This window comes from Siniperca chuatsi, linkage group LG7 (genome assembly GCF_020085105.1).
Source record: "Siniperca chuatsi isolate FFG_IHB_CAS linkage group LG7, ASM2008510v1, whole genome shotgun sequence".
Lineage (NCBI taxonomy): Eukaryota > Metazoa > Chordata > Actinopteri > Centrarchiformes > Sinipercidae > Siniperca > Siniperca chuatsi.
The window spans coordinates 1,111,096-1,118,699 of NC_058048.1; the positions used below are offsets into that span (position 1 = coordinate 1,111,096).

Genomic DNA, 7,604 nt, shown 5'->3' on the forward strand with positions numbered 1-7,604 from the left:
CATCTTTACTATCACGTATGACAAAGAAAAGCATCAAAATCCCATTTTAGGAGCTGGAAATAGCAAATGTTTTTGCATTTTTGTTTAAACAATAACTGCAATGATTAGATTATCAAAATAGTTGCCATTAACTTTCTGTTAATCTCAAAAATGGCTGTGCATTAAGTACAGAGCTGAAGAACGATGTGATTAGCCTAGCTAAGAGGGAACGGGGAAACAGCTAGTCTGGTTTTGTCCAAAGTAGTTCAACTCTGTGAGGCTTTACTTTGGCACAGCAGTGCTTTAAACTAAATGCTAACATTAACATGCAAATACCCCATTCAGTGCAACAGTGACGCAGATCTGAATGGGTCAACACTGAATAGGGTTCGACATGAGTCGTGTCCAGCTAACTTTTATCTCGTAATTATTTGATGTAATTCAGTGTAATTCTGTGGATTATCAGTGAAGTGTATGGAACTATGCTGCTGTGTACAACAGTGAGAAGGTATAATGTTAATCATGTTCACCATCTTAGTTTAGCATGTTGGCATGCTAACATTTGCAAATTGGCACTAAACATATCACAGCTTAGGCTGATGGGGATGTCATAGCTTTGCAGGTATTTGGTCATAAACAAAAATAATAAAATAACACTATATCAAAGGTCAGGGGACCAAATGTATTACAATTCATCCTCTAGGGACATTGAATATCTGTACCAGATTCCACCACAAGCCATCCAAACCCTGTCCATGGTGGTGATGGTCTCTGGTGTTGGATGTGAATGTCCTCCTTGAGCTTTCTACGGCTGTCCACTGACTCCTGGTTTATCACATGACAGAAGTTTCATACTCAGGTCACATGATGACAGCAGAACCCACTCCTTGACAACTGAGCAAACTCCATTTGCTGATGAAGGCAGAAGAAAGCTGAAGGTAGAGGACCTTGAGTTAAAATTATTTAGTAAAACTACTGTTCCCAAGATCAAGAACGGACTTTCACCCTCTAGGAATTGGAGCACTGCCCCAGCTCACAGAGTGACCATGAAAATCACAGACACCACACAGAGTGAAATGATGCTGGTGATTTACTGATATCTGAATTGTTCCCTGAATTGTGTACTATTCATCAGCAGTGAACAAACAGATCAATTACAGTTCTTAAGCCCATTTTCTGAAACACTGTTACAGTTCTCAAAACATTAACAATAACCACACCATTTTATTTCATTTGTGCTGCAAAAGGCAAGTACTAAGTTCATCACTGACACAAACATAAAATACAAAAATGAAAGTACAGTAAAAACAAATATCTCAACACAATAATACAACAACCATGACACAACAAATTCATGTACACTAGGGACCATTTAGAAAGGACAATATAATTCCTCCTCAACACCTCACTGGCCATCCAAACACTTGTGTCTATCTGGTCACAGCATTTTTTTTAATGTGACATTTGCCCTAACAGTAAAATACTGTCCTCCCTCTGTCTCTTTCTCCCTCTTTCTGTGTCCATCTCTCCCTCAGGAGTCACTGTGGTACCTATGTAAAACTCAGTTTCGCCCTCTGTGGTGTAAATGTGTTTGAGAAATGATTGCTGAAAACTTTCCACTGTAATGATTCAGAATATTCACATGTTATCAGTTCTTGTGGTACTATGACAAAGCTAGATTATGAAACATTTATGTTTGAAAGGTTATGATAGCTGGGTACAATATTTTGCATGCTAGGATTTACACAATGAGTGATACAAACTATTAGAAAAGAAGTGTAATCCACTTTGGTCACCAAGGCAAAGTCAATGCATAACTAGGTCAAGCAACAAGAAATGCATATAATGTTATGAGAAAATGAACTATGGATTTGAGAATTGCATAATGTATATTGAAAAATCGTGATTTTTAACTGGGCAATTGTGCCAAAGCACCTGAGAAAAACTGTAACAAAAACAGTTTTGGAGCAATGTCAGCTTCAAAGTTTGATTAAGCGGTCTGAGCAAATAAACATGTAATAAATATAAAGAGTTACCAAAAGTTTAAATATTAATCATGTCATATTGCTAACCATTTCCCCTATTTTAAGTTTCAATCCTGCTGTTTGGCTATGTGATATGAGTAGAATATGTGCATAGTAGCGACTTGCATATGGTAACGAGTTGCATTCTGCTACCACCCATTCAAAATGCCGCATGCTGGTGTTGCTGGGTGGCAGACGCATCGCTAAAGCACATTAACTCATCTAATGGTGAAACGAAACATGCAGTTCATGTTCCAGATGATGTTGTTTTTAAAAAATCACATTCAGCTTGACTTGTTTTGTTTTAAACATTTCCCCAATATTGTTGATGGTTGATAACAATTAAACTGGTTTACAGTGGAATTGGTGGCATAAAATTTTTTCTGCTTCCAAAGTGGGACAAGACAGAAAACGTTGGCGAACCACTGATGTACACAGAAACCTCATTCTCTAACATTCTGTCATGGTTTGGGGTTTAAGTTGAGTTATTTCCTGTTGTATTTTGGTAAGAGTTCTTTCTCATGTGTCTTGTGTAGCTTTACTTCCTGTCTTTGTGTTTTTTTTCCCCTCCAGTTTTGATTATCTGCCCCGCCCTGATTAGTTTCACCTGTGTCTTCCCTCACTATGCATTTAGTCTGTGTTTCCTCTGTCTCATTGCCAGTTTGTCTTTGTACCCATGTGCATTTTCTAGTGTTTTTTGGATTTAATATTATAAAGAGTACGGTCTAGACCTGCTCTATAAGAAAAGTGCAATGAGAGCACTTGTGTTATGAATTGGCTCTATATAAATTAAATTGAATTGAATTGAATTTACTTCATTTATTGGATTTTCTGCCTGCTGCCTTGGATTTGTTTGGCCATGCTGGACTGCTTTCTTGGTTTAAACTTTGCCTACCTCATTATACCCATAAGCCTGCTGTACACTTTCTTTTGCCATTAAATCATTAAACTTCACCAGCTCTGCCTCTGTGTCTGCATTTGGGTCCCATTTCCTTGTGTTCCTGAGTCCCTGCTTGAACAACGACAACACATGTCCTACTGTTAATAACACTGATGACATAATCTTTTACTTTCTCTCTAAGGTTAAGCCATGGGTGACTGGTTGTGGAAGTTTTTATTTGACTTTTTTCTTTGTAACCCACAAAAGACAATCCACAAAGGTGTAGCACAATACACAAATATTTCACTATCCACAAACATGTATTTTTTAATTTGAGTTGTGTGAAGCCATCCACAAAAACACAGTCATTTGCAAATCTGTGTAACTTACTCTGTAAAAATGTATTTTAATTTCACGTAAAATTATAGAGGTTTTCCAAACGGAAATAGTTTCTCCACAAAAATACATGTAAAGTGATATTTACACATTTCTGGATCCATTTTACATGCAAAATGGGTTTTGCACATTTGTGGATTTTTGTCCAATTTGTAACGCAGCAATCTGTAGAAAAAATCCACAAATGTGTACCATAATGCACAAATATCTCACTCTCCACAAACATGTATTTTTTAATTTGATGTGTAAAGTCATATTCACAAAAATATAGAGCGATTTGCAAATATGCATAACTAACTCTGTAAAAATGTATTTTTATTCCACGTAAAATCAGAATCAGAAATACTTTATTGATCCCCGAGGAGAAACTATTTTGTTACAGCAGCTCATTATCACGTCAGTGCACACAGGGATAGAAGTTCTAAGCAAATCAGAATATAATACACTATAATACAGGTAAGATAAATTAAGTACAAAGTGGATATAAGTATAAAATTAAATCCACAAAATTATTTACAAATGTAAATAGTTTCACCCCAAAAAATACATGTAAAGTGATATATTCGCATTTGTGGATCCATTTTTACACGTGAACAGGGTTTTGCACATTTGTAGATTGCTTCTTGTCAGCTTGCAGGCCACGTGACATTTGTTACTTCCCTCCTATTAAATTGTGGAATTTTGTCCAATTCATACCGCATCTGTAAAAAGGAATCTGAGGTGCAGTTACCAGCTCCCTCACATGAGCTGACAGAACTACAGTCTGTAAGCTACTGGAAGAAGGTTAAACAAGAGTCATTGTACAACAGGAGAAAACCAGCTGACGTCTACCAGAAGGTGAAAGACAAGGTGGAGCATCTTTATTTAAACCATTGGTCATGATTCAGCATCAGGGCCATCATTGTCATCTCCAGGTGAGTGTGCTGTGCTTGCTTACTTACTGGCGCTACCTACAGTTTGCTGACATTTATGCTCCTGTTATGCATCTATGGTTCTGGGTCTTCCAAATTGGGCTGGTCTCCATCCCATCCATCTTCTACATAGTTTTTGTTTTGCATAAGATTGCCAAGGAGGAGAAGCTGGACAGCCAAAGGGCACAGGTGGTAGCCCAGAGGCCTCCCAGACAGAGATGTGGGCACATGGGAAAGGATAGCATGGAGGCCCTGAGGGTCTGCATGCCTACCTACTGTCACCACAGGGAGGAATGGGATGCAAGGGAGAGGGAAGGAGTAGAACAAAGCTTTCTGGAGGAAATGTTGAGGTAGGAGAGGACCCCAACCAGCAGTCCAACCAGGTTCTGCTCATCTACATCCTTCATGTGTTACTGCGATCTGTCATGGAGATCACCTTCCTGGTAGGCCAGTACTTCTTGTTTGGGTTCGAGGTGCCTCACCTGTAATGCTTTGAGATCTACCCATGTCCTACTTGTACAGACTGCTTTGTGCCACTGAGAAAACCACCTCAACTTCATGTTCAGCATCAACCTGGGCTGCTATGACTATGACTCATGAATGTCACGTAAGTGTAACTGGGAGTGGTCCATCAATAACCATATTAAATTTGAGGCTGATGACTTGAAACACTGCTGAGTTATTCACACTTTCTGTTTGGCATGGCGTCACGCGTCTGCCATGGCAACCCCATTGGACACATCAACAGATATTGCTGTATATCAAGTGCAGACCACACATGTAAATTTCATGTAGTTCATATGATGTTTGCCACACATGGCTTGCTTCCTGTTGCCAGTAGTGATTCCTGTTGCCAGAAGGTGGCGCAATGGCTATAACTGACTAGTAAAAGTCCTCAGGCCGGGACTTTTATTAAACATATGAAATTTTGGGCAGATTGGACAATGTACACTGAAGTTACAAACACTTTATTGTCTCATGGCGAATAATGAGCCATCATGGCAATGGCTTTTGATGAAAACTCACAAGCTTCACTATTAAGCATCATCAAGTTTGAGTTGGATCTGTTTAAGCTGCTAAGAGCCTGTACCTTCCTGTTACCAGTAGGTGGCGCAAAGACTATATCTGAATATTGGCATATCTTCAGACTGGGCCTCTTATCAAAATTAAATTAATTTTCACCTGTTGTGACATGTGTGCAAAAGCACTCAAGAGTTTTGAGTATCCTAAGCCCCCAAAAATGCATTCTGAATGTTCATGACCATCAGGCACTGTGTGAAGGAGTTAAATATCACTTCCTGCATCCACAATGTGGCGGTAGAGAACATACACTAATCATACATGATGTTCAAACATGGACATCCTGAAGTGACACAAGTGACATTCTTCAGGAGATTCCAGCTTTCCAGCATAGTGAGTTCAAACCCTGCATGGAGTTAATGTACAAAAGTTTCACTTTAAACAGGTTAATCTTCCAGACAATTTGTAATGTATGGAAATAATCTTTTAGATTTTCTCTGAAATTGATCACATATATAACATCTATTGATGTTGCTGGAAGGCTGTGGAAAAGCAACAGACAAAACTGTTTCAGAGGCCACAAGTAGGAGCCTATGCAAGTTGATTCTAGTCCAGTACCAGAGGGCACTCAGCCAAGAATGTGAAACACACACAAAAGTATTTAGAACTTTATCTGAGGTTCTTCAAATACATTTTGCTATCATTGCTATGAAAACTGATCCAACTCACAGTCGGTGCTGCAATACTCCTGCTCCACTACCTCTTCAATGAAAATCCAGACAGGCTCTATGTAACTGACAAGGTTAGAGCACCATCAGTCATTCATAGGTAGGGCTCTTGTATGCCTTGCCGTATTTTATTTTAATGGAAATCTGGAGTGTATTACTCCTTTGGTGTGGTTCATTTGGATAGGTGAGTAGAGAAATACATTATCATTTATCTCCGAAACATCTAACATGAGCTGTCCCTCTGATGTATTCATTCCTGATCCTGTCCATCCTCATCACTCCCAAAGAGAACCTCAACATCTTAAGCTCTGCTACCTCCAGCTCTGCCTCTTGTCTTTTCTTCAGTGCCACTGTCTCTAAGCTGTACAACATCGCTGGTCTCACCACCGTCTTGAACACCTTTCCTTTCATTTTTGCTGATACTCTTTTATCACACTACACACCTGACACTTTTCTCCACCAGTTCCAACCTGCTTGCACTCGCCTCTTCACCTCTTTTCCACAGTCTCCATTGCTCTGAACCGTTGACCCTAAGTACTTAAAGTCCTGCACCTTCTTCACCTCTGCTCCCTGTAACCTTACCGTTCCACCTGGGTCCCTCTCACTGGCACACATGTATTCTGTCTTGCTGCGGCTAAGCTTCATTCCTCTGTTTTCCAGAGCAGACCTCCATCTCTCTAGATTTTCCTCTACCTGCTCCCTGCTCTCACTACAAATCACAATGTCATCCGCAAACATCATAGTCCATGGAGATTCCTGTCTAACCTCATCTGTCAGCCTGTCCATCACCAGAGCAAACAAGAAGGGGCTCAGAGCCGATCCTTGATGCAGACCCACCTCCACCTTGAACTCCCCTGTCACACCTACAACACACCTCATACCTTACAGCTCTCATACATGTCCTACAGCACTCTAACATACTTCTCAGCCACTCCAGACTTCTTCATACAATACCACAGCTCCTGTCTCGGCACCCTGTCATACGCTTTCTCTAAATCTACGAAGACACAATGCAACTCCCTATGACCTTCTCTGTACTTCTCCATCAGCATCCTCAAAGCAAATACTGCATCTGTTGTACTCGTTCTAGGCATAAAACCATATTGCTGCTCACAAATGCTCACCGCTGCCCTTAGCCGAGCTTCCACTACTCTTTCCCACAACTTCATCAGCATTATTCTTCTGTAGTTGCCACAGCTCTGCACATCTCCCTTGTTCTTAAAAATTGGCACCAGTACACTTCTCCTCCATTCCTCGGGCATCCTCTCACTCTCCAAGATCTTGTTAAACAAACTAGTTAGAAACTCTACTGCCACCTCTCCTACACACTTCCATACCTCCACAGGTAGTCATCAGGACCAACTGCCTTTCCACTCTTCATCCTCTTCAACGTCCTCCTCACTTCACTCTTGCTAATCTTTGCTACTTCCTGCTCCACACCAGTCACCTCTTCTACTCTTTGTTCCCTTTCATTTTCCTCATTCATCAACTCTTCAAAGTACTCCTTCCATCTTCCCATCACACTCCTGGCACCTGTCAATACATTTCCATCCTTATCTTTAATCACCCTAACCTGCTGCACATCCTTCCCATCTCTATCTCTTTGTCTGGCCAACCTGTAAAATCCACCTCTCCCTCTTTAGTGTCCAACCTAGCATACAAGTCC

The 7,604-nt window shown here is 40.3% G+C and overlaps 1 pseudogene; it reads left to right on the forward strand.

The window, feature by feature from the left end:
- The first annotated feature begins 4,157 nt into the window (after positions 1-4,157).
- LOC122879041 lies at positions 4,158-4,790 on the forward strand (annotated as a pseudogene).
- Positions 4,791-7,604: the final 2,814 nt, after the last annotated feature.